We start from the raw sequence: 27,484 nt of genomic DNA on the forward strand, positions 1-27,484 counted from the left end.
TTTGTGCTTCAAATAGAGCTTCACAAAAGGGCTAAAAACAAATCCCACAGAACATCCAGGATAACATTGTCATCCATAATATTAGTAATGCACTCAAAATGGAAAGCGTACTTATTGTGAAACCCTCTTGTTGCTGTTTTGTTTGCTCCTTGTTAAGAGTTAATAAACAAAACTGTTTGGGTTAATTTTGTCATGTGTACTATGAGTTGCTAAGTAACATGGCTCCACTCTGCCTGAAGTCTGTGTAGCAAGACAACCGAGAGAGGCATTAAAGAGCTATAAAATAAATGGGATGGATCACGTTAGAGTGAACCAGCCCCTGTCTTGGCACATGGAGTGTGATTTTTTTTTTTTCTTTCTTTGTCTGAGATGGAGAAAAACTGAAGATACAGAGTCCACCTGGTGCTCAAAGGGCAAAGGAGAGGTCATGCTTTTGGCAGGAGGGAGGCTGGGCTGGGCTCCCCAGGAGGTGATGCCTTCGGGTTGGAACCAATTTCAGGAGCAGGGCTGGGAGAAGGGAACAGCTGTATTAAGTGGTGATAATACAAGGTGCTCAGAGCAGAAACCTGTCTGCCTTTGAGGGACAGGGGAAAGGCAGTGATTTTATTGCAGCTTTCAGACAAATGGACTCCTCTTCAAAACGGTGCCTAAAACTGTCACATGAATGTAAATTGAGAATTGTTTTCTGCAGACAAGTACAAAAAGAGGTACTGTGCGTAAAGCTCTAGTTTCATACCGAAAGCAAGAGACACTTTTAGTAGTAATAGAGATGGAGCATGTTGCCAGGCTGAGAATTACTGGGGAACATGCTGAAAAGTTTTATCAGATCTGCTTTGTTGTAGTTTGCAAGCATTGTTTGGCTTTTGAAGAAACCCTAATTTGGATATGAGGTATTTCAGTCTTTTGAAGGGGTGTTAGCAGCAGTGCAGTCAGTCTCTGCCTCAGTCTCCTCCAGGGACAAGCTGTTGGAGAAAGGGGCTTTTGTATCTGGGATAAGGATACTGGAGGAAGGATCACAGCCACATTACTTAGGACCATTTCTGTTACAAACTGGAGGTACAGTCTGAATAAAGCACATCAGCCTAGAAAAGACTTTCATTTGTCCATTGGTATTGTGAGCCACGACTTTCAGGGAATATCAGCTTTGGGAATGCTTACTTGGGTAAGAAGAATAGTGGTTTCGGGATACAGTTTTTCAAATGTGAAATTTTCTCCTGAATTCAATGACTGTAAGTAGTGTCAATTATGCTGCAAATCAAGCAGGCCTCAGGGAAGAGGGGAAGAAAATGAGATCTCTGAACACTAATCAGCCAACAGTAGATGTTGGGGGAACATGAACTGTGCAAGTTTCAAACTTCCAGAGCTTCCCAGATTTCTCAAAGCAAAACTACTACTTGTCATAGAGTCACCTGGGTTGAAAATGACCATAACGATCATCTAGGTTCAATGCCCCTAATGTGTGCAGGGTTGCCAACCACTAGACCAGGCTGCCTAGAGCCACATCCACCCAATTGTCAATGTGAAAAAAATAACCCTAAAAAAAAACCACCCCAACTGGGTGGTATTGATGAAGTGTGAGCTGGGTTTAGCATTCGATCATTCTCTTCCAGGACATACCTAAAGCCATCTCCTTCCAGCAGCCAGCCAGCCATCCTCCAAGAGCCTGCAGGCAAGCAAAGAGAGTGCTCCCAGCACTGTCTGGGGTCATGGTTAAAAGCACCAGGCTGGCAATTCCCAAGATCCTATCAAGAACACCCTAAAGGATAGGCAGAGCTCATTTATGGCTTCTTCAGTCAACAGGAGGGCAGGGTGCATTTCACACTGCTTACGTGTAGAGCACATATAGAGCACGCGTATGCAGCCTATTTTCTTTTGCCTGCAGTGCCTGACATACCACTGTCTGACAATGAATCATGCAGATTCAAACAGTTCACAGTGTGCTGCAGATTTAAACGTGTAAGTGCCATTTCCTATTGTCCCCAGTCCAAGGAGTTGGTGGAACATCATGTTAAAATAATAGGGCTGCTATTAATAAAGCCATCAGAGTCTGTATTTAGCACTGCTACATGACAGAACACATCAGTGAGGCAGAGGTTCCCATGTGCTGATACAGTGTTGAACAAAAAGCTGAAGCCAGCCTGCTAACATGCTTCTCAGTCGCACTGGAGGCCCTGTAGAAATTCTGAGACAAATAAGAACAGAACAATAAGGCTAATGCAAACCAGGAACTGGACCACTTTTCACAGACATTGTCCTGTGCATTTCTGCTGATGGAAAGCAGTCTAACTCACTGGTGCTATTTCAGATGGTCACCTTATTTGTATTGAACTGTGCCAAATGGATGCCTTTTCCAGAGAGCACATGGAGAACTTCTTCAAACTTTCAGAGGAGGGGAAAATGGGGGGCACCTACTTTGAACAGGAGTGTCTTACAAAAGCAGCAATCCCAGCAGGTTGTGACAGTGTCAGGGCATGGACAGCAGAGCTGCCATCTCTCAGCAGGAGCCGGAGGTGTGACTGACAAGATGCAGCACAGCTGAAGGATTATTTGAACCTCATTAGTCAACCAAAGGTGTCAGTTGAATTACAGATATTTCATATTGCACATTGTAGAAGTCTATTATAATTAATTATATCTGACTGGAAGGGATGTTCAGTGCAATGGATTCTGTTTGCATGGCTGAGCTTCACTTGAGAAAATGTAGGAACTGCCTGATGACCACTCCTTCTCCAGGGAACCTGGTCTCTTCCCTGGCATTGACCTTCTTCCAGGTCTGCCCACCTTCCATCCAAACCCTGCTTTTTGGTCATAGAATCATAGCATTATAGAATCATTAAGCTTGGAAAAGGCCACTATGATTATCTAGTCCAACCATCAAACTATCACCACCATGCTCGCTAAACCACATCCCTCAACACTCAGTTTTCCTCCCCAGAATGCAGACTCGGGAATACTAACACCAAACCTTTGAAACTGGCATTTCAAGATTAGTTCTTTCCCTCCCCATCCACATCACAAAAAGCCAGCAGCTTCCATACCCCTATGATTATTCTCTTACTGAGAAATATAGGTGTAATGCTGTAATGGGATCGAAAGTGCAGCAATAACAACATAGTAGCAAAGTCTCACTTACTCCAGTCTAGGAATATGCTCAAATATGACAGCCATAGATACATAAACAAAGGAAAAACTCTGCTTACCCTTGAAAGGCCTCAGGCACACAGTGATCTCCAACAAGATACACTTTCCTCCACTGCTGACCTTTAAATCAGGTCTGGAAGGGGTGGATCCTGGCTCCACCCCTTCTGGTCACTCAGGTGCATTGCATGCACCTGAGCTCCCCTGGGCTGGCCCTGCCTTCCCACCAGGTGGTCAATCACTGGTTCAGGCCGTGACTCAGCATTTCCATTACAGCAGGCAGCCTGCAATCATTGCTGGTCTGATTGTATGCTCCATCCCCATCTTGCTGTCCTATTACAGGTGGTCATAGAATCATAGAATGTCTTAGGTTGGAAGAGACCTTAAATCCCACCCACCTCCAAAACCCTGCTATGGTTTGGTTGCTCCCACCAGATCAGGCTGCCTACTGCTGTGGTGCAGAAAGGTCACATAGGCACAATCCCATTTAAATTAGGTCTTGAACAACATGGTAAGTGACATGTAGGCCTCTCAAGGGCCCTCCAGAGTCCAACTGAATTTCAGTTCATTGAGAGAGAAGTTTCTGAGAAAACAAGACAGAATTGAATGGGGCTGTACTCTGCTACATGGCAGTCAGGTTGATATGGCAACAAAGGTTCTAAAAATGATGAAACGCAAATGATAATCTCAGCTATATAAATAGCTGTGTCAAGTTGTTATGGAAACTGTCAAGTGAACTGGGTTAAGAAGGGCTACTTTCTCTGCTCTCTCTAGCCAAGGCTCTCTGAAATAGTTTGTACCAACAGTGTACAAGAACAAGGACCTACAGAAACCAATGATGCACTGATCAGAGAAGCCCTAAATGTGAGGTGGGACAGCACTGCAGCCACTGTCTGCTTGGGCGGCCAGGACTCAAGGTCAGGCTGGATGAGGCTCTGAGCACCTGATGGAACTGTAGGTGTTGGTGTTCATTGCAGGGGAGTTGGACTAGATGGCCTTTAAAGGTCCCTTCCAACTCAAATGATTCTATGATTCCACAAGAAGTGCTGTACTTGCTCCATTACCTACAGTACACTGACAGAAGTTGTAACACGGTCTCACAAGAATCCCCTTCTCAGGGCATGGTGCTCTGGGGAGACACTGTCGCCATTCAAGGCAGGTCTGGATAGATTTTATTTTTCTGAAGATGCAGAGCAAACACTCAGTGGGTGAATGCCAGGTGTAGTGGCAGTCGCAGGTGTGCATAAAGAGCTCTTGGGGCAGACAGGTGGAAGAAACTTCTATCATGCCTGAAAGTAATTCTGCAAGCTTTGAAACCAATGTGCCAGCTGTGGGTTGAAGAGAGAATCAGGTGTCTTTGATGGGAATATGAAAAAATAGAAATCAAAGCAAAAATGTTGAATTGCACCTTAGGCACAAATATTTTGTCTTAAAGATATTCCAAGAGCAGATAGACCCAAAACACTGAAAACTTCTTGGAATGATCCTTCTATTTTTCAGCCGAGGGATCGCTTTGACGTCCTGTTTTCAGCCCAGCCCTTTTTGTGAGGAGCACAAAGGCACCGCTTAAGTTAACCTCTTCTTGTGAGATGCCCACTGTGTTGTATTGTCAGACGGGAGATTTTGAGATAACGCACTTGATGAGAAATTTTCCAGCAATGAAATGCAACTTGATGTCTTTGAAAGATACTGGGCAGGTAATTTAACCACTCACCCTATAAACACTGTCCTGTTATTGTCACTGCATCTGTCTTAGAACATAATTCAGGCAATGTAACTGTTGATGGTATGCACATCCTTCTTATCTTTGTTTCCACCAATCCAGTTATCTGGCACCTATCCCTCTCAGTGTGATCTAGATTGGAGTCTGAGGCAATGAGGCTGTTGAAAGATTTTCCTTTCATATTTCCAAAGATATGATAGCAAAGAGAATTCTAGCAGGCTATTACTATGCTGAGGTACAGTGGGTATTCGATCCTTATAGAAACCTCTCTGTCATAGATTTGATTCACCTTCCTAGGGCTTAGCGAACAGGATGTTACAACAAGGTGATCCTTTTCCTCTGGAGCTGCGTGAAAAATAAATCATTATAAAATTCACAAATATGGAGGAAAGAAAGTAAAAACATGGCGAGTTGGCTTGGTGCCAGCATCACAAAAGGGCAGTAAAAAGGATGGGAAAAGTTCCCCTTTCTCTCTGGGAGTAAATTTTTGCCTTTTTCCCTTCAGTGAAGAAAAATGGCTGTTTGCTTTGCAAAAGAATGGTGTGTATGCACAATGCAGAAAGGCTGCGACCCAAAGGTCAAACGGTAAAAACTGCGCTCTGCAAATCATTTTTGAAAGCTGAATGAGTTGCAGTGTGCTCATGCTGGGATGTGGCTCCCGTGGAGGAGCTGACCCTGCAGCAGGCTGGGAGGACAGTGCTGTGGGGTGGGTTGGCAGGGAGGGGGCTCCTCCTGCTCCTTGGCGCTTGCTTGCGAAGTGAAATATTCTGATTGCTTAGTCTGGAGAAAGCTCGTGGGAGACTTTATCACTCTCTACAGCTCCCTGAAAGGAGGTTGTAAGGAGGTGGGGGTCCGCCTCTTCTTCCAGGTAACAGTGATAGGACAAGAGGTGATGGCCTGAAGTTGCACCAAGGGAGGTTCAGGTTGGATATTAGGAAACATTTATTCTCACAAGGAGTGGTGATGCACTGGCACAGGCTGCCTGGGGAAGTGATGGAGTCACCATTCCTGGAGGTGTTCAAGAACCGTGGGCACTGAGGGACATAGTCAGTGGGCATGGTGAGAATGGGTTGAAGTTGGACTAGATGATCTTAGTGATCTTTTACAACCTTACTGACTCTGTGATTCTATGATATTGTCAATGTCATGCTCCATCATCATGTAGCAGCCAGGGGAAGCCACAGTCAGGGGCAAGGATGACACTGGTGTGATGCAGATGAGGAGTGCAGGCATGGTGGTCAATCCCTCTGCATGCCAGTTCTCCATCTGTCTTGGCCATTGCAATCATTGAGTCCCCAGGTGATGGGCTGTTTCCCCTTTCAGTATGTTTCTAGTAGAGATTTCTGAGCACTGTCCTATATAAATTAGGGGATAAGGAATAAAGAGAAAAATGATAAGGAAGAAGATCAGGTGCTGTGTAAATGGGCAGCAGTAAAAAAGACCTGAGATAGATTAGTAATGCAAATATTTCTGCTGAGGGGTAAATGCTTCAGAAGGAAGGAGTAGAAGATAAAACAGAAAATGGATCAAGCACACAACTGGGAGAAGGCAAGGCTCCTGGTGAATGGCTCCCAGCCAAGAGAATGTGCAGGCAAAGAAGGGAAGGGAGCAGTGCAAGGTGTTTTGAGGTGGCTTTTATGTGATAGAATTAGTGACCTAAGGAAACCCAGAGAGGAAATATAATGCCTTCCATTGCCTGCCCTCCTCAGGGAGCTACAGCTCTGACAGGGAGTGGGGGAATTAACTCTTGCCTCTGCACCATGCCTGGGAGGCTCACGGTCATCCCAGCATGGATTCCAGAGGCTGGTGGCTGTCCCCTGTCTCCTGTGTCCATAGGGAACTGACAGATAATATCTGGATGGTCTTATGCCCCTGAGACATGATGAACCAGGGCAGACTGCATGGTGTTTTAGACAGGGGAAATGCTCTTAGGAGTCAGCTGTTCTCACTATTGGAAGTACCTGTAGGATTGTGTCCAAATGATGAGCTCTCAGAAGCTCTGTATACCAAGGTTACAAGCTTCTACTTTGAAGGAGTCTCACAATCTTAGGCTTGTTCTTGTCCATCAAAATTGGAAGGCTTAGCATTTGTGACGCATCTTCAAATGGAGACAACTAAGTGCAAAGCAGAAGAAGAACTATTGATTCGAACCAAACATTCCCATGTTCCATGTCATTTTTCAGATCATTTTAGGGGAGACCTCAGTGAAAGGGGGACTCGGTGACAAATCCTTAGAAGTCACTTAGTTCTAAAGCAACTCCAGGGGAAAAGAAGCTAACAAAACTCCCTCTGCATCCCAAGGCACTTTGCAGTGATTTTCCAGTCCTTTTCCAGTTGCTTCACAATGCGTGGGCTGAGCAGTGGTTGGAAGATCTTACATTTTAATGCCAAGTTTTAGAAAGATCTTTCTGAATGTCTGCTCCACCTTTGTTTCCTCTTTTCTTTGCGGTTTGGGTCCACCCAGACTCAGAAGCCAAAGAAAAGTGGATGGACTGATTTACTAGACTTTGGACTTGAATAGCTTCAGATGTTTTTCATTCATTCCAACCCTCCTTGGAGGTATTCATAACATTTTTGCTACTTTTTTTTCCACAGTCTTACATGTATATACATTGCACCAGATTTCCACTATCAGATAGTGTTATGACCAGCATTAAAGGAGTGTGCTCATTTAAGTCTTCTGGGTGATGTATGTCAGGAAAGTAGCCCTCAGCTCAGCTCCCTTCAGCTCTGCAGCTGCTCACACTGCCCATGACAACACCTCTCTTCCCCCAGCCATGTCCATTTCTTAATGTCATGTTCTTCCTGATACCATTGTTTCTCCTTGAGATCAGGATGCACATCCCAGCTGTCTGCGGCGTTTATTCACAATCAGTGTGTCTCAGTTTAAATTTTTACTTCTGAATCAAAGCTGTTATCGGGTATGTTCTCAAGCGTACTTTGTGGTCCTCTCAGGGAATGTGGTCTGAGCTCCCACAAGGCTAGAGAAAGTTGGCTCTAGAGAACAGATCCACAATGACTGCTGTTTTCTTGCCTGGTGGGAGCTAAGAATTCCTTGTAAAATCCTCCTGGGAGATACAGTACCTTTCAAGACTCTCCTCCTCTTTTCTCTTCTTCCCAACAGTGGAAATGCTTTACATACTTTGCAGATGTGTAAGGCTGTTACGTAAAACATCACATGAAGGCAAGGACTCTCGCAAATAATAAAACTGCAGGCTAGTTGAAACCAGCCCCCTTATTTCATTTTCCTTAACAAAATGTAAATCTACACCCACACAAACTATGCACGCTCGGAGCAAAACAGTATTCCACATTCTACAGCAAGGAGGGAGCCATCCTCCTGGAGGGGCAGCTACCTGGCCACGCTCCTGCTCCACTGGGCTTGTGCTTGGTTTCCACATGAGATCTGATTGACATGTACATTGATCCAAGTGCTGGCGGGGACACTGAGATGAGGAAGTGGGCTGCTGGTTCATAACCCATGGGGCAGTTTTCCTGGAGCATCTGCCCACCCCTGTGGGTTTTGCAGGATATGAGCTGGAAAGCGCTCAGCCTGTTTTCCTTCAGGCACTCTTCCACGTGCCCAGGCAAACTTCCCACTGGATGCACTGCTGCTGGAGTGGGCACAAGTACAAGGAATAAGAGCAGGACCTCTGTCCAGCCAATACGCAGGCTGCCCATCTCCATTTAACAGCACGGACCTTGTGCCCTCTTCTCTCCTGGTTCTCAGTGGAGGTAGAATCATAGATTCACCCGAATTGGAAGGGATTCTTAAAGGTCATCTAGTTCAACTCCCCTGAAATGAACAGGGACACCTACAACTCCATAAGGTGCTCATAGCCCTGTCCAGCCTGACCTTGGGTGTCTCCAAGGAGGGGAGTTGTCCCACTGTCACACCAGCTTGCTTTCACACTGCCCCTGGTTCTGGTTTAACTATGGCATAATGATAACAACTCTACCACTTCTGTAACATCCGCAACAAGGAAGGGCCTGGCAGTGCCAGAGGAAAACTTCAGTGGGCACCTCCAAATGATTGTGAAAGAAATAACCGAGTCACAGGGCAACCTGCAGTATGAGACATTTTTCAGTATGATATCCTAAGAAGCATGGCTAGCTCCAGCAAAATTAATTGCCTATTATTCAATTAAAAATAAGTATTGAAACAAAACCTTATTTAATTTATTTCTGTCACCAACCTATGTAATTTCCAGTATAACGAATCTGATGGTCTGTCTTCACATGAATAAAGAATTTTTCCTCAGGCCACCTACTCCCGTCATCGCTGGGGGATGGGGAAATCTCAGATCCATTAACAAAGGAGAAGTCCAAAGATGCTGCTCAGCGGATGGGACAGGACAATTCCCTGTCGCTATTAAAGTGCCTTAACTGGAAAGGGCACATTTGGGCTTGCAGATGGATGAAATACCCCATTTTCTAAGAGCAATGACTTCCTTTTCTTATATATTAAAAAAAAAAAAAATGTTTCCTCTTCTCGTCCCAGAGGTGTTTTATATGCGGTTGTTTCATTCACTGCAAAGGAACAGGAGCATGGACAAAGACACGCTGGTGAAGAATTCCTTCCTCTGAGCACCAAGGCCCTGACATGCTTTGCCTGCCATTGTCCCCTGCCCAGAACATGGGCCATCCTGCAGCAGACTTGTTGGGTCAAAAAAGTGATTCTAAGTCCTTCAGGATGCTGAAGTGGAGCTGCAGCACTGACAGAGCCCCTGACAACCGCAGCCTTTGCAGGGATCCATGCTCTCTCCTCCCTTCCTTAGCCTTATATAATGTTACTGCTCAGCTGCAGCTCATGTGACACTGCGTCCTTTGTGTGAGGCTTTTGCACATCAGCCAAAATGCAACGCTAAACCAATCAGGATAATAAGCGTCCGACCGTTAGCATGTGGTTTCCAAAAGGGAGGTTGTGTAACATTTCATTTGTTGCTGAGAGAGCCAGGGGTTAGGGAAAGGCTCTGTCCCAGAGGGCGGTGGGCATGGAACAGGCTGCCCAGGGCAGCGGGCACGGCCCTGAGCTGCCGGAGCTCAGGGAGCATTGGGACACCGCTCTCAGTCATATGGTCTCATTTTTGGGTGGTCCTGTGTGGAGTCAGGAGTTGGGCTCAATGATCCTTACGGGTCCATTCCAACTTGGGACATTCTACGCTTCCTGTTGCACCTTCAGCACAAGCTTGCGAGGGCCATAGAAGGAGCAGCTTTTCTTATCCGTGACCCAAAAATAAAACAGAAATGAGGCAGAGCAAAAAATTAAATAAAGAAATGACAGAGGTGAGGAGGGATTGCTTGCGAGGCCAAGATCTGAGCCTGAGGAGCGAGGTCAGAGCATGCAATCAGAAATTTGGGGAGCAGATGATAAATTGGCCAATGCTTCTTTAAATCAGCATCCCTTTCCCAGCCAGCTCTCTGGCATCCAAAGCGCTGTGCAAATACAGATAATGTGACTTGCCATCCTGTTGGGAAGCTAGCTAATTGGTCTGGGAACAGTAGGGACAAAATGCTGTGAGAGGGTTTTTGGGCTGGGGAGGCCACCAGCAAAAGCACTGCAGCTGTGGGGCTGTGGCTGCCATTGCCCAGTGTGTGGGGTTTGGCTGCTGTTGGGCGGGCACCTGGACCTGCCCGGGTGTGTGCTGCATGGCCAAGGGGAGGCACAGATGCACCACGGGGGCTTGGGGTGACTGTGGGAGGCAATCACCTGACTGCTATAATGTTGGCCTAAAGCATAGGATACTGGTTATCTTCTCTGAATTAAGCCAAGTACTTCAAAATTAAACATTTTTCTGTACAGCCTAGAAAAACATGTTCCTGGCTGGGTATGGCTTGGCACCTTGTTTTGTCTCCTAGTTTTCCCAATGGGAAATGTACACTGCCAGTAAGCCAGCATGACATATCAAATTCTGTTCCCTGAATGCAACATATTAAAATGCAATTTTTACCTCCCAAATTATATTGAATTATACAGTCAGTTACAATTTTGACAGCAGCAGTGAACAGAATACATTTCATATGCTAAGTAAAACAGGCTTTTTTTGCTAATTTGCTGAAAAAACGTTATAGTATATCCAGGACATCATGTTTCTGGGAGTGAAAAGAACCACAGCAGCAGCTATGTGGTCTGTGATCTTTGCTTTGAGTGCTGGTGGTATCACACACACTTCTCCAGATGAAGTGACAGACGCTTCTCCCGGTATTATTAAACCACCCCATTTCATGACATGTTGACAAATTTCAAGAATTTATACATAACTCCGTAAAAATATTTGCTTACCTAGCTTCCAACAGCAAAGCGCAATAGAATGGATCAAAGATGTGACCCTACTTTGTACAAGAAGCTGTGATGCGTTCCTACATGCCCTGTAGCATGCAGGGGGTGCCAGGCATGGGACAATGCTCAGAGGGCACTGAAGCCCCATGTCCCCATGCTCAACAGAGGAGCCCAGAGGCTCCCAGTCTCCCAGTCTGCAGCCCATCTGCAGCTCTGTGTTCATTTTGGCTCATGTAAGGCCAGCGATGCACGATAAGAGATAATTAGCGATTAAACTGCAACCTTTTATCTTGGAAAATGATGGTTACTTCCTCGTAGGCTACCTACAATGGGTGTTCAGGATGAGCCGAACAAATGTATTTGCTTTGATCCCCAACTGCTCTGCAGAAGCAGCTTCCCTGTCCTGCGGCAGCTCCAGCTCTGGAGCCCCTGGGACGCTCCTGATGAAAGTTTTGCAGGAGATGGATGCACACCCGACTATCTGCTCGATCGGGGCTGTGCAGCAGCAGAGGGCAGCAGCTCAACACGATGCTTCCTCCACCGCAGGCAACTACTTTTCATCTCCCATCAGTTCCTACCGCTTTTTTCATACTCCAGGTAACTATGCATGCTATCAGTGTCAATTTACGCCATTTTAAAGTAATCTAAATGTCCTCCGTGGGAAAGGAGGAGTGCTTGCCTGTATTCCCAGCCCCTTGGGAGGCATCTGTGGGTGGTGGGGTGCATGCAGGTGACAATGCTGTGGGTGGCTCAGTGCTTCCCCATCAGCTCAGGAGGTGGCACCTGGGGCTCAGGGCACTGTGCGGGATGTGTAGGGTGCAGTGAGCACCCTGGGAAATAAGTGGGTTGCTGGGCTTTCCTTTGTGATGAGTTTGGATCTCACAGGAGAGGTCTGCATAATGCAAAGTAGGCTTTCAGCAAAACCTACATGATGGCCATAAGACCTCAGCCAGCGCTGGCTTCTGCAGAGACTTGGGTGTCAGCCTTTGGAAACAAAGCCAGTTCCAAGGCTATTCAAGGGTAGTTTCTGATCTAGCACAGAGCACCCAGACCTTGCCTCAGCAGTATTAAAAAAAAACACAATCTTCTTTCTTGTGGATACTGTAGTGACCTTAATGCCAAAGATACTTCAGACAGAGCCTCACCTAGAAAAACAGGCAGAGGCACAAAAATACGATTCCCTCTATCAGTATGAAAAGCCTCTTCAGAGGCTTCAGAAACCCCAGCAAAGAGAGGGGAAATAAATCATGGAAACCTCTAACGAACCCCACCCTGAACATACCAGCGTGCCAATAAAGCCAAGGCACATGCAGCAACATGGCAGGCGGGCGCTCACCGCCACGTTTTACACAATCCAGTGCAGGTATGCGAATTATTGCCTAGTGCCCTCCTTCCTCTCCGAGACATTCACAGAGCTGCACAAACATGTTGAGGGAGCTGCTGTTATATCTTTACCTGCTTTGGCAAGCTCTGCTCAGCCATGTGCTGGGTGAAAGCTTTGCCCCACAGCAGGTCTTGAGAGCTACAGCCCTGGGTTGTGCATGCTGGCACGTGGACTTGTTTCCCAACGCAGCTCTGCAAGCTGCACCTCTCCTCAAGACAAGGGGGAATGGCTTTAAACTAAAAGAGGGGAGGATATAGGTTAGATGTTAGGAAGAAATTTTTCACTCAGAGGGCAGCGAGGCCTTGGCACTGCTGCCCAATCCTGGAGGTGCCCAAGGCCATGGATGGAGCTCTGGGCAGCTTGAGCTGGTGGAGGGCAACCAGCACATGGCAGGGAGCTTGAGCTCCTCTTTAAGGTCCCTTCCAACCCAAACCATTCTGTGATTCTATGATTTTAAAGCGAGCCTACAAACATCTTCACTTTGATGCCTGTTGGTGATCTGCAGTTCGGACACTTTGCATCCAGATTTTCCATCTTCAGCCACTTGTACCATGTACGGAAATGCAGCATTTATTTTTAACCTAAAGGGAGTCACCCAGGATAGGGTTTCACACAGAGACCTCGGAGCATTCAGGCTGGATCAGATTTTTAAAGATGTTAGCACATTATAAATCAATAAATTCCCAGTCTGCTTTCCTCACCTCTTCTAAAAGAGAAGGTCCAGCCAGTGCCATGAGGTTCCACACAGAGTTTAAATACCATCAGGATTTGTTAAAATATAGTTTTTGCAATGTCTGAATCACAAGAAGTAAATGGGCTCCCATCAGCTTGACTGTCTCAAGGGTGTTCTTGTCCACCGCCTGGTCTGCAAACACAGAGGGGTACATCCTTGTGCACTTGTGTATAGAGACCACTAAACTGGCAGGGACAAGACTTAGCTCTAGACACTGAACCCTAAACCTAATGAAATCAATAGAAAGCTTTAGGGTGATTTCCTTTGCAGGAGAACATCATTACTCTGCCCTGTCTCAGAGTACTACTGGAGTGAAGGGACGTGACAGAGGGTATGCGGCAACTCGGTGGCAGGGACTTCAGCTCCTGTCTGTCACACTGGAAGTGCTGATGTGCATTGAACTGTCCTTGGACAGGTCGCTGCTGACAGCCGAAGAGTGTTCCAGAACCTGATGTGGCAGGCCGAGAGGAGCAGGGCCACACCCCAGCCCAGTGGCTGAAAGGGCTGTGGTCTAGGTCTGACTTTTGTGCCACTGGTAATAACAGAGAAAGTTCTCATCAGTTCAGTAGGTGAAGGAGATGACAGACCCTCAAGCAGAACTGTAACAACAGTAAAGGTCATTAGCAGAATTCTGATGTTTTCTTTGCAGCCCTTCAACTATGTCAAAGCCAACTCCCTGGGTCTGCATCTGCCTGTGGCACAGGCTGCGCAAAGCCATCTGGGTTGCCAATGCTGCCGTGACGGCTTCAAGGACAGTCTTGGGAGAGAAAACCAGCAGACCCAGCTGCCACCAGTGCTTATCGGAGCTGGAGAAGGTACTGATCGTAAGGATTTAAAGAGGAGGATTTGGAATTAACCGTCTGTTAATAATCCCCAGGCATTACCTGTTGCTTGCTCTGTAGATGGCAGCACAAGGAAGCCAACTGACTCGGTGAAGGCAGGGCAAGGCAAGAGCACAGATCTGTCATTAACAGGGTCAGCCGAGGGAGTTATTTCACCTGGGACTTGAACCACTTTCAATTTTTAACAGCAATGGGTTAGGAAAACAAGAAAGAAGCCACAGCTGCAAACAAGTTGTAAAATTAACTTGCAAAGCAAGCAAGGTCCCATGTCACGCAGAGATAGCTTTGAGCTCACAAAAACCCTGATGGTTACCACATAACTTCAGATCAAGAAAGCCACCTGAATGGTTTTGCTAAGAGTCTGCTTTCTTTTGGGCACAAACCTGACCTTTAAGCTGTGTTTGAATAGCAAATAGGGACTTGTTGTCTCAATCCCCAAATGTCTCTGCAAAAAAGGCTGGTGTGGCAAAATTTATCAAAACACAACATGTTCAGAAGAGCTTGGAATTTCCATTTGAAAAATGTGGGTAGCTAATAGTCCCCAATCACCTCCACCTTGTATCTACCCTGAAATCTTTTGTTTGCATTGTGATAAAGCTCGGCTTTGCAATTTAAAAGCAAAATATGCCCTCCTGAAGGGCTTTGTTTTCCCTTCCATGGGGCGTGTTGGAGAGGGAGCCTGGAGGGACCTTCATCTGGTGAACTCCCAGGGCTGCTATTTCTGAGCATCGATTTCCTACTTGGGATGTAGATCTTGACCTCCGTGCCCCGAGCCCACTGGTTTGCATAAACAAAACAGCATCGCAAAGAAGTCAAAGCCGGATGTACCTACAGCAAATAAATCTCTTCCTCTCTGACAAACAGAGAATGAATTGACCTCTTGCACGTCATGTCTGCTTGTCTGACCAAAACTGTCAGTCACAGCCTTCCCTCTGGAAGCCTTAGATGAGAGAAGGGATGAAAGGGACGTAAGTGGCATCAGTAAAACTAAAGCGAGGAATGATAGGATTTCCTTTACCATCTCCATTACTTGATTCCTATGAGTTTTCCAGTCATTGCTGGTCAGATCCCAGCCGGTGTCTGTGTGTGTTTGATTCATCTGAAGCGAACGAACAAATGCCGCCTGTCGCTCCCTCTGTGTGACCCAGCCCCATTTTTGCATTCATTTTCTGGAAGCAGTCCAGCAAACAAGTTCTCCAGCAAGAACATATGGGTCGGAGTGAATTTTAAAGCAAACATCTGTGATCTCTGCAAACAGGAAATCCACCACACTTCTGGGCTGGAAACATTTCTAGCTGAAAACTGGGTTCTCTCTGTGCTTGGGCCACGAGATCCTTGGAAGACACCCTGTACTCCCCACACCCAATCAAACCCTTGCAGTTCTCCTCAAATTTCAGATGGTGAATCCTAGAAGCACAACGTGAGGAGTCATACCACAAATTACGACAGGAATTATTGTATCATGAGTCATGGGAAATTAATCTGTGAGCACTGGACATTGCTCCAGGATAATATGGCTGTGTCTGGGCTATGGGGGATGCGAGCACCAAGCCTCCTCTCTGGCCTCTCAGATGGGATTTTCCCCATGGGCAGTGGGCTCATGTGCCTTCATCCCCACACAGAGGAGCACACTCATGAATCCCACACTGACTCTGTAAGCAGCAATGCAGCTGCATTTGTTCAGTGGACTATTTAGCACAAGTTATTTGCTCAGCTTTGCAATGAGACACGCTACAAAAGGTTGCAGATGATTCCCTCCCAGTAGGATTTTCAGCCCCAGTCACACAGAGCCATATCTTCTGGTCTACACCAGCTGACCTATTGAACCTGCACATATTTATGGTACCTAAACTCCGGCCCAGTTATCTCAGTAGGCTGTGTATGTAACGACTGATCATAAAGCAGGTAAAGAGACTGAAGGGCCAATAGACAGGGCAGACCATATTGAGAGGCATGCATGGGTCATGAAATGTAAGTGTGGGGAGAGACAGAAGCTCCACATTGCACTGAATACCAGTCCTGCCCTTTAGGTGGTGGTGGGACCAACTCCCAGCCTTCCAGTCACTGGTGAGATATGGAATTACAGGATAACCTCCTCCCCATGGATGCACAACAAGACTAACCATCCCTTGCCAAAGCCTCCTTCCAGCCTGCCCTGGGAATGGGGAAACTGAGGCAGTGGCTGCTACCACAGAGAGGAGTATGGTGGTGTGGTCCTGCTTAGGGCCCTTCTCCACCTCTTTGGTTCTGGGCTGAGGCACGAGATGCAGAGATGTGGGACCAGGCTCCTGGGTGTATGCTGAGCTCAGTTCTCATGTCTGGGCTGACCGATTACACTGGTGTAAATCCAGGCTAATTTGGGCAGTTCGTGTGGGAATGTTGCCTGGAATGCACATCTGTATCATTTTTTTTAATTTTTTTTAAGCCCTGTCAGATTCCAGGCTTGTGAAGAAATGGCATGTCAGGCAGGAAAGCTTGGCAACCTTTGGCCAAAGCAGAGAGAGGGGCAGCAGCACTGAGAGATGCTGAATTATCTCTGTTTTTCGGAGAGGAGCTCAGCATGGAGGCAGGGGCCCTTTTCTCAGAGCCCAGAAGCTAAGCTGGGAACCCCTGTCTGCCTCTGGATGTGCCCTTTCCATGTAGAAAGGATTGTGGCTCAAATTAGAAGGCAATGGGACAAGTTCATTCCTGGTCATTCCAGTTGCTTTACCTCCAAGAAATGCTATTTGCACGTTTATTTCCACTCTTCTCTTTCTCCCCATGCCTCAAGAGCTAACACCTTTCTTTTGGGAATGCGGCGTGTAAAGCAAAACAAGGTAGCAGTGCTGGGATGCCCAGCTTGTTTCTCCAGGACATTTGAAGGAGAAGGGGACAGGCTGGGGCTGATGGGGAGCAGAGCCAGGTGCTGTGTGCGGATGACCACGGGCCATGGTCTGCTCCCCGGAAGGTCCTAGCACATCCCTTGTGCTGAGTTCTGGTCTCACAGCTGTCCTCCAGCCCTGCTCAGACTTGCTGGAATGGGGGGTTGCAGGGAAGAGGAGGATGAAGGCAAAAATGTGAAGGAATGACGAAGGCTCCACCCCTCATTCCAGCTCAACTGCATCATCAGCCTTCCATTTTTATGGATCTTGAAAATAAAAATTTCTTCCACGATAGTGGAGGCTTCTGATGCGACACAGAAAATCTCCTCATTCCCCATTTCTTCAGTCCAGTGCTCCCAAGAAAGCTTCCTCTCACAGCTGTGAGCACTGGGAACCGCTTCAGGTGGCAGGAAAGTGTTTCATTTATTTGCTCATTAATTTAGATGTTGTTGTAAGAGAAGTACAGCCTCTTGTTCTCCTGCCCTAGTGGCAAAATCCCTGCACCAGCCTCAGCTTTACAATTCCAGAAGCGCTTGCAGTGCACACCCTCAGGCACCCCGCATTTTTCTACACAACATGTCTGTGGGAAGGGAAGTGCTGTTAGTCCATAAGGAACCCCAAAAGGACTTGGACAAAAATCAAAGGGAGGTGAGGACCAAGGCTGTGTGACTTTCTCAAGGGTGGCACAGGTAAGAATGTGGATCTGGGCAGCCTGGTGGTCCCTGCAGATGGCAGACCCCGAGAGGGACAACAAGCTGCCATGCAGGCTGGCTGCTCACCCTGTATCTGAGGATGCAGCTCAGTTGTATCATATCAGGCCAGGCTAGAAATCACATTTTCTTGCTGAGTTCCCAAGATAAAGCTGCATATAATATCTCAGTAATTTTCCATCCATCCATTCAGTCTCATACACTCAGCATTTACTATCAACTTTACTGTCTCTTCCAATGAAAACAGCCCCACAGCGCAGCCTTTATCTCTGCCTCCTTATCTCCAGGCTTCCAGGCTGAGGGAGCCCTCTGGAAAAAGTGAGATTTTTCTCAAAGAGCAACATGATTGCAGGCAGTTCACTCCAGATAGGCCCTACTACTTCTCACTCTTGTGGTGGGGAGGCATGCACATTGGGATCCCATTATTTAAGGGCAATACTTACACAGCTGGGAAAAAAAGCATGTTGGAAGTGTGGGAGATTCACATGACTGCAGCCAGCAGAAACTAGGGAGCAAATTTGTCATTCTGTGCATTGGTCAGTGTTTATTCTCAGCAGGACTTTCTGATAGGGCTTTTTGCTGATCAGATGCTGCCTTCCTGACTGTGCTATGCACTCCAACAGCCAGGACACAAGAGAACACCTTGCATTTTTTCCAGATAAAATTAGACACCAGGGCACAGTGGGACAGGAAATATTGCTGGAAGATGTGTGGAAGTGGAGCAGAAGATCCTCTGGCTATGGCTGGTGGCAATGAGGACTTGGGGAGGGTACAAGGCACTGCTCGGAGGAGGCTCTCTGGGCACAATGCTCACAGCACAGAGGCCACACCGCCCTACGTGCTGGAGATTGTATAAAGCACTCTATCCACTCAGCTCAGTTTCCTTAAAAAGTCATCACAGGTATTTGGAGAAGCTGAAAGAAGCCTTGACTTGAAAAAGGAAGTGTGGATTGAAATCCTAAATGCCTTCAATGCGCTAAGTCCACATGTGAAGCATGATTTAAACTGAGATATGTGTTGCCTAACTCCGATGCTTGTAGGGACAGTTCCATTAACCTCTTTGGCACCAGACAGAAGATCACATCCCACCAATACCAGGGCTAAACAACAAAACACACGCCAGTAGAAACATTAACACGCAACTGGCATGATCTCTGTTTTCAATCTGGGCTGCGCCAAGATACTCGTTTCTTACAAAGATTTGATCCAGCTCAATTTAGCAAAAATAAATAAATATATCAATTCCCTGAGTCTGAATCCCAGCTCTTGGCATGCTGCAGACTGGCAGGCACACTTCTCTAAGCAGGACATGTCTTGTTCGTTGGAAAAGCTTAAAAACCAACACCTCGGGGTGCATTATTGCAGGAACTTTTCATCACGAGGGAGCAGTTTCCTGAAGCACACGGAGAAAAGGGTGCAGAAAGGCACAGAGCTTTTCTTCGATTGTATTCTGGTGCAAAAGTCTCCTGCAGAATCCAGATTACTTGCTCACAGGCTAAATTTGTCTTGCATGCCTCTTGTTCTTATGGGCATGCAATATCGTGACACAGCACTGAGGTCAAGGGAAGTGAGCCACTCAGAACCCTGCTGGGAAGTATGCTTTGACCAGCTCCTCTTTTTTGGAAAGAATCATAAACCAGAATCATAGAATCACAGAATGGTTGGGTTGGAAGGGACCTTGAAGTCCATCCAGTCCCAAACCAACTCCTGCTGTGGGCTGGTTGCCCTCCACCAGACCAGGCTGCCCAGGGCCTAATCCAACCTGGCCTTGAGCACCTCCAGGGATGGGACAACCACAAAGGCCACAGTTCAGCAGAGCCTGAAGGCAGAGAACATCCTCATGGTCTGCAGAGTGGCGGGACCTCAAGAATCAGATCCTGCGGAAGCAGAGCTGCCACAATACGATGCCGAGAGGTGCGAAATAAATATGTCATTTCCAGTGATTCACTCTTCCCACAGATTCTTGTCTGTGCCATGTTTCTATTAGTGTTATAAGCAATTTGTGGGTGAGACGGTGTTTTACCAAGGACAGTATCTGTGATTCAACACTTTCTTCCACCCTGGCAGTTGTAGAGCTTGCGGAAGAGACTTTGGGGTATGAGACACATTTCACAGTTCCTCCATATGCTGGATGGTGTGACTGCTGAATTCTCACTTCCCCGACCCAATCCTTTTCGCTTATTTGTATCGTGGCTGTGCATAGATGCTCCAGCAAAGCTCAGGTGCTGCACACACACATATTCCCCAGATCTTGCCCTGCAAAAGCAGGAACCAGGTGAATGCATGTTTGAAAACTCTTCTTCTCTCCCTATCATGCCCCTTCCCTTCCCTCCCTCCCCACTTTTTTGAGGTGGAAATGTCCCCATGGCTTGTCCCTCACTCCCAGAGCAGAACTATCGATATTGCCTGAAATGAAGCTGTTGCTCTGAACAAGTATGGATGGATAGAGATTGCCATAGCAACAGAAGTTATGTGCGAAAACCCTGGGAACTGTTCCTCCTCCCCCATCCGTTCAGGTTCGTTTTCAGATTTCTTTCCTTTTTTTTTTGAGGTGCTAGTGTCAGTTCATTCCTGGGGCTCAACACCTAGGGAGGTGCTTTGAGAACAGCCCGTCAGGTTACAACAGTGTGCCACCAGTGACTGGCTCCAGGCCACCTTTGTGGAGCACCATATTGGAAAAATATATCCTGCTGGGTCCAGGGCAGGTCTTAATAAGGTGAACTGAAAGAGAGCAGATAGTGGGAGGATAGCTTCCTGCATGTAGGACCTCAAGGGCATATTCCAAATTTACTCCTGATCAAATCTGCACTGAACTATTTACTTTTCGAGGTGCTAAGTCAACAGATGTGCATCAAAACAAATTAAAACCATTTAACATCAAGCTGCTAATGGTTAGAACCACACAAAATAATGCAGGTTATTAACCCCATAATAAGGAGCTCATTAAAATGTGAATTACCAATTAGATTACTTAGGAGTTCCATTAGGAGTAACAGGAGCAACAGAAAAACCACTGACAATTTGCCAACTGCTATGCGTAACACTTGGTGAAGACCAATGGCCACGGAGAAGGTCCCAGCTGGTGCAAACAGGCAGAATCGCCAAGGGCTTCAACACAGCCCAGCTGTCTTAAATCGGGGAAGGTTTGAGTTCAAACATCTCATGGATCCATCCTGACCTTGAGGAGGAGCACATTATGGAGGAGGTGCTGGGAGGTTCATTGGCATTGGGTGTTGCAGAAACCAGTGCTGCCATTCATGTTCTGACATTTAGCTTCACTTGGCTATCAATGCTCTCCTTGGTCATAAGGGTGTATTAAATGCTCTCTGAACACAACTTTCAGCCCCACACTTTCAAAAGCTCTTCATGCAGTAGGCTCTGGCCAGAGGGATGTTGAATTGGATGGCTAACTACAACATGACCTTGCATGCTGGCATCCTCAGTCTGCAGTGGAGGAGAGTTTTACTGTTCAGGCCTGTGTTCTGCATTTTACTATTTCATACAGCTCAGGGGTTTTATCTTATTCTCTCCAGGTACTATCAATTTTATGTCATCTGGAGGGAGCTGGCATCCTCCCAGATCTTGCTTGGCTTTATATATGTGTATAAAAATATCTTTTTTCCAACACACTCAAAATGGCATGCACAGAGGAGACATTTAAGCTTTATTTTTTCCTGCTTAAAAGTGGCAGAGAAACATGCTCATGTTGAGATCACTGCTTCCCAAATGGCTTCCTTCTTGTTTTCCCCACTCACGCCTCAGTCGATGTCAGATATCTCAAGAGTATATGAAAGCAGCAAGCACCTGGCAGGCAAGCTGAGTGTGTATAAAGATTGAGACAGAAACTTGTATCAGTCGCTCTGTTTCCATCAAACATTTAACTCAGAAATCCCAAACTCCTTTGAGAGGAAGGAAGATAGCTAGAAGAGGGAGTATAAGAAGTGGTGCACTCTTTCATCTCCCTCATACCTGTATCCTTATTCTGAAGGCTGAAGTTGGCCACCCCCAAGCAGCAAGCACTTCTCTAGGTGGGAGAAGGAAGAGGGAAAGCTGCGTGATGCCTGGGTGCATGAGGAGGGGGCTGGGAGGACAACAGATGTGATAAACCCCTTTTGTTGCACAAGATGGACCTACCACCCGAGGACATCCACTGCAGTCAATCCAAATGACTGACATTTCTGGAGGAGGTTCGTGTAATCGGGTGTATCACCTTCCCCTTTTGACAACACTCCTCTTTGTCCATACTCCAGTTTCATCAGCCCATATTTCCTTTATTTTCTTGTTTGATCCTTCTAGTTTCATCAAAGTAGTTACTATCCACGTTTTCTGTTAAATCAGTAAATATAGGCAAGTCAGGGGAGGTTCAGGTTGGATATTAGGAAAAACCTCTTCTCAGAAAGAGTAGTGATGAAGGCTGCCCAGGGAGGTGGTGGAGTCTCTGTCCGTGGAGGTGTACAAGAACCATGTGGATGTGGCACTTAGTTACATTACTTAGGACATGGTTAGTGTGAGTGGTGGGGATGGGTTGGGGTTGGACTAGATGATTAAAGTGGTCTTTTACAACATTGATGATTCTACGATGCTATGATTCTATTGCATATCCCACCCTGGACTGCTGAAAGTTTATACCATGCTGCCTAGCACCAGGGGGAGTTCAGCTGGGGCAGTGGCTTCTGCTGTGCTGAAGTGCTGCGCCTGCAGCTGCTACACACTGCTGGGATTTGGGAGTTCAGGCTCTGCCTCTGTTTGGGTCAGCTTGCAATCGCCATCCGGAGCCCTGCTTGTGATGATCAGGGCTGTCATCCATGGTACCCAGCAGCTGTCTCAAATACATCTTGCAAAAATGAACCCAGAGTGGGAGAGGACACACTAGGATTTGGTTGCTGCCCCATCCCAAGTGTTCTTAGTCCCTGACAAACCTCTACAATGCCCTGTGGACAGCATCAGAGTGAGAAGAGATCACACGAGGGATTGCCAGTGACTGATGACTTCAGGCAAGTACAAAGTTTGGCTGATGCAGTAATTTACATGAGGATAGGAGAACACTCTGTGTGTACTTCTTTTTGATGTAGTTAGACTGGCACTTCAGGGGGAGGAATTAATTGAGCTTATCAGTAATATCCTCACATAGTCCAAGGAGAACATTTGGAAGTCATGTAGTAGACAGAGCTCCTTTAAACAGGCAGCAAATCAGAACCATCTCACTCAACAAAATCACAAAGAACAGCAAAAGCATTAAATCAGTCAAGTCACGTGTGTACAGTGAATAATTTAAACAGCAGCATTGTTGAGGCCAGAAAGATTTGCTTCAACACTTTGAATTTAGCTCTGTTTTCAGAACCACATAAAAATGGTAAATTATGTTCTTCTACTCCACTGGTCTTAATGAAATTTAGTCTCTCTCACCATGACTTTGCAAGGGATATTAGGATATTTGCATCAAAGATTGAGTAGGGACAGGTCCTGTTCTCTTTCATCCTCCTCAAGATGCTAACTTTTACCCGTATGTTTTAAAGAGGACAGAAACTGAGATAAAACAGGCAGCTTTACTAGCATTGTTCAGGAAAGAGATGTGAAGTATATATTGAACTAGAACTGTGCTGTAATCTCAGCTGGTATAGACTGACATATTTCCAATGGTATAATGGACCAATGCCAGTTTGGTCAGCTGACTACAGTGGAAGATATTGCAACCAATTGGAAAAGCTCATCTGATATTTAAAAGCAGCAGATGGGAGCAGCAGACTCCAAGACGACACTTGTATATTCTATTGTAATTTGGAAAGAGATGTATTAATGTGTATTGATCTGAATCTGTATTCTATGGAATGTAATTGCAATTTAAGTCTCATTCATATCTCTTCATGTTTTAACGTTTATTGTCATGGTTTTTGTGACACATGAGGGGAAAGTGAATGGTACATTGCCACATGTGCCCGGGGAGTCAACCAGTGAATGTGCTCAGCAAAGTAACCTCATCAGGACTTGAGGACAACCCAGACAACTTTGCTCAGCCAGGGTTTGTCTTGCCCTTGGTTTATATGAGAGTTCAACCTGCAAGTTTGTCAGTGGTCCACTACACAACCCGTGCTGTTTGTAGAACAGACACTACGAGAAGATGACACAAACATGGGAAAAGCATCTGTTTTCTCACTCTCCTTGGCAGCAGGTTTAAGAGCACAGTGCATGTTTTGTAGTAATTTAGCATTTAAATACTTAAAAAAAAAACAGTATTTCCAGCTCTGTTTCCCTTATGTCCTTTTATTTCTTTAAAGAAGCTGCAATAACAAGAGCCTTACTGTAAAGACTGGAGTAATCTACAAATGCAATGTAAAATTGTGATTTTTATTATAAAATTTGAGCTTATTGCTGCAGAGTTATGAAAGAGGACAAAGTCAGTCTCAATGAAAAACTCAGATGGAGCATAATGTTAAAAAGTATTTTGTCAATGGAAGTACAGTTGAAGAAGCTCAGAATTTGGCATGGCTTCCCAGCCTGACTGAAAACCTCATGCTTTATCAATATACCCAACATTTCTACTCAGTGAGCTCATCACAGAACTGACCCAAACCCCATGGGCCTCAGTGTGCTCTGTGTCAGGTTACCTAAGAACAGAAGCAGGAAGCAACAGCTATCAGATATAAGTGAAAGTGGCACATCAGCATTGCCAAGAACTCCTGGTTTGCAGACACTGTGTCTTTCTTTTCCATCCTATGTATTAAAATAAATGTATGCTGGTACAGGTAAGCAAACACTGAAACTGTGAAGTTTTAAACTTTCCTTCTCTGTTATCTTGCAGGAAGGAATGGGGGAGAATTGCTCTCGGAAATACCTACAACTTAGTCCCTGCAGAAGGCTGAGTACGAGAGCATAGGATGTACATTAGGTTTCTATGTATGGACCTGAAAGCTATTTATGGCCTCATGGGGACGGCCTGGGTAGAAGGTCTTAGATCCCTATCGGACTATTTCCTTGTAAGTATATAAACACCAGGACAGTTGATAGATACCCTGAACCTGATGGGTGCAGGAGCAGTTATATGTGAACCCCTCTGCTCCCTGCAGATTCTTTCATTACCAGCTTGTTGCATTGTGAAAAGCTCTTCAACAAGAAGGGTTAATTTCCCTCAAGCAGGATTGCTCTGTAGAATTGTCTCTCCAATGGCTGTGGAGCCAAATATAGAATAAGTTCCTGACTTTCAGGCATCTGATATTGTACAAAACAACTTCCGGCCTGGATGTGGCCCTAAGTGTCCTCAGATGCTTTGCAGAACAACCCAAAGAAAGCCAGAAAGACAGCAGAGTCTGCTCACCACCACCAGCACTGACTTGGTCCCATGGCATAAGAACATTGTATTCTTAGCCTCAGATGAGGAAAAAATGTTAAACAGCAAACCATATGCATGATGTACAACAAAATGACTGTTTTATACCATTATGTTTTTATTTCCTCAGGAAAACTAGGACAATTAAAGGCAGGAAGGAAGATCATAAATTTGAAAGATGACAAGGGGATAACTGCACACCTGAACAGGAAGTTGTAAATAGTCTATCATTGACTCTGGGCTCCTCATTCAAGAAGGACAGGGAACTTCTAGAGAGAATCCAGAGGAGGGACTGGGGCCTGGAGCATCTCCCTTATGAGGAAAGGCTGAGAGTCCTGGGGCTGTTCAGCCTGGAGAAGAGAAGACTGAGAGGGGATCTTATCAGTGCTTATAAATATCTACAGGGTGGGAGTCAAGTGGATCGGGCCAGGTTTCTGTCAGTGGTGCCCCGTGACAAGACAAGGGGCAATGGACACAAACTGGAACAGAGGAACTTCTTTACTGTAAGGGTTACAAAGCACTGCAACAGGCTGCCCAGAGAGGTGCTGCAGTCCCCTTCTCTGCAGATATTCAAAACCCACCTGGATGTTTTCCTATGTGGCCTACTGTCCAGAATTGCTTTAGCAGGGGCTTGGGCGGGGGGATCTCCAGAGGTCCCTTCCAACCCCAACGATTCCGTGGCTCTGTGATTCTGTGACTCACCATGATTAAGAAAATGGCACACCTTACGCTTTTCCTTTTGCTTGCAAAACATGGAACAGAAATTATACTGTGGATGAAAATGGACTTTTATTGCAGTTAGTACCCAAACTGATCGAGTACCTACATTAGTTTTACATACATATGTTACCCATTCATGGCATAAACATATAGTGAATGATAGCTAGTTCTGGGAACCATTCCATGAAGATGAACAATTGGTCTTCAGCCTTTCAACTACAATAAACTCTCCACCAAAAGACCTGGCCCCCTTGTAAATCATTTGTGCTCTAACTCCTTGCCCACTCCTGTACATATATGCCTCTATGAATCACAGAGATAGTCTCATGTAATAACTAGTTGGCCATGCTATATAACACATGTTCTCTGTAGTAATCTTGCTCTGTACAAGATAATATGATGGGACAGATGTCAAGTTGAAATTAATATGAATAACAATAATGTGCATTTTACAAGAGTTGTCCATCAAGATCAGATATCCCACTGTGCTCAGATTATGCATCTTTACATTGTCTTCTCTCCAGTTCTTCCCATTTTTTTGTGGATAAAATGGAAGAAGAGTGAAAGAAAGTGCTATTATACTTATTTCCTGATAGAGAACTGGTGGACATAAGGGTAGGAGATTTAAGTACCTCAGGCTCAGGACTTCAAGGCTAGAACAGGGAATTGACCTTAGATTACATGCCTCACCATTGCTGCCACAAGCCTGCACTTCCTCTCATTTAATAAAATTGAACTGAAGTGAGATTTGAAGATTAGACAACATAACATTTCCTTTGAAAATATTCATTTTTGGTTCTTGATTACCCGTCCCAAATCCAACAATTGTTCACATATCTGTTTATTCCCTTCACGATTGTTTCTCTGAAACAATGCTTATGTAAGACCACATTGTCCAGTCAGATTAGCAATCCTGGAGCCTTGGGATGCCATTTAGAAGCTATTTTCAACTGCGCATAGTTGCTATACATGCATGGCCTTTCCTTGTTAACCATGCTCAAAATGCAACTAACTCACAGCCAGTGTTTGAGCAAGATGGTGCCTTTCTATGGCTTCTGTGCAGAAAAAACATGCTTCTGAATCTGGTACAGTAACCAGAGATGAGCAGATCCCAAATGTTTTGATAGACACAGCCCCATAAAACATCAAGTTAGAAACCTGGCGGCCCACAGACACCCATGACTTCAGCGGCTGCTTCAGCCTGTAGCTAAGCAGCAACCCATGAGTCAAGTGGTGGGAGTGAATTTCTCATTCCTTTCCTTCAGAACTTCCGTTAGTGTTGCTACAGCTATTATGGGCACTCAAATGATTCTGTATGATTATAATGTACTGTCACCCTCCCAGATATGTAGGTGGATTTCATATCACCTAGATTACATGTAGTGAAAGCCTTTCCACCAAGAAAAATTGCCAGGAATTCCTCAGTCTGCTGTGAGCAACACAGCCTGAGCAGAGAGGTGAAGAGCTGCTACTTCTGATCAAGATCAGATAAGAATAAGGTGTGTCTCTACCAGATGCAAATACAAGAGCAGAGGGCCTCCTGCAGACGAGTCCTGCCATAGGCTTCTGAAAGCCCCACATCGGTACAGACTCAGAGATGATGCATGCTGAATTGAAGAATAATGTGGCAGGTTGAATAGTTGGACCATGTATTTTTCAGGGTTTCTGGATCAAAACCTGCATTATGAATCCCAACTGAAAGTTGGTGGCCAGTCCACACTGAAAAATGGAGACACTGGTGGAATGTATGGCCCATCTGTTTTGTAAAG

The 27,484-nt window shown here is 45.8% G+C and overlaps 1 long non-coding RNA gene across 1 annotated transcript; it reads right to left on the reverse strand.

Annotated features, from left to right (window-relative positions):
- On the reverse strand, positions 1,685-3,229 carry LOC110400755. The gene is made up of 3 exons (XR_002440053.1): positions 3,201-3,229; positions 2,413-2,535; positions 1,685-2,182 (listed from the first exon to the last, which is right to left on the reverse strand). It is a non-coding gene; the product is annotated as an uncharacterized LOC110400755 (long non-coding RNA).

This window comes from Numida meleagris, chromosome 6 (genome assembly GCF_002078875.1).
Source record: "Numida meleagris isolate 19003 breed g44 Domestic line chromosome 6, NumMel1.0, whole genome shotgun sequence".
Lineage (NCBI taxonomy): Eukaryota > Metazoa > Chordata > Aves > Galliformes > Numididae > Numida > Numida meleagris.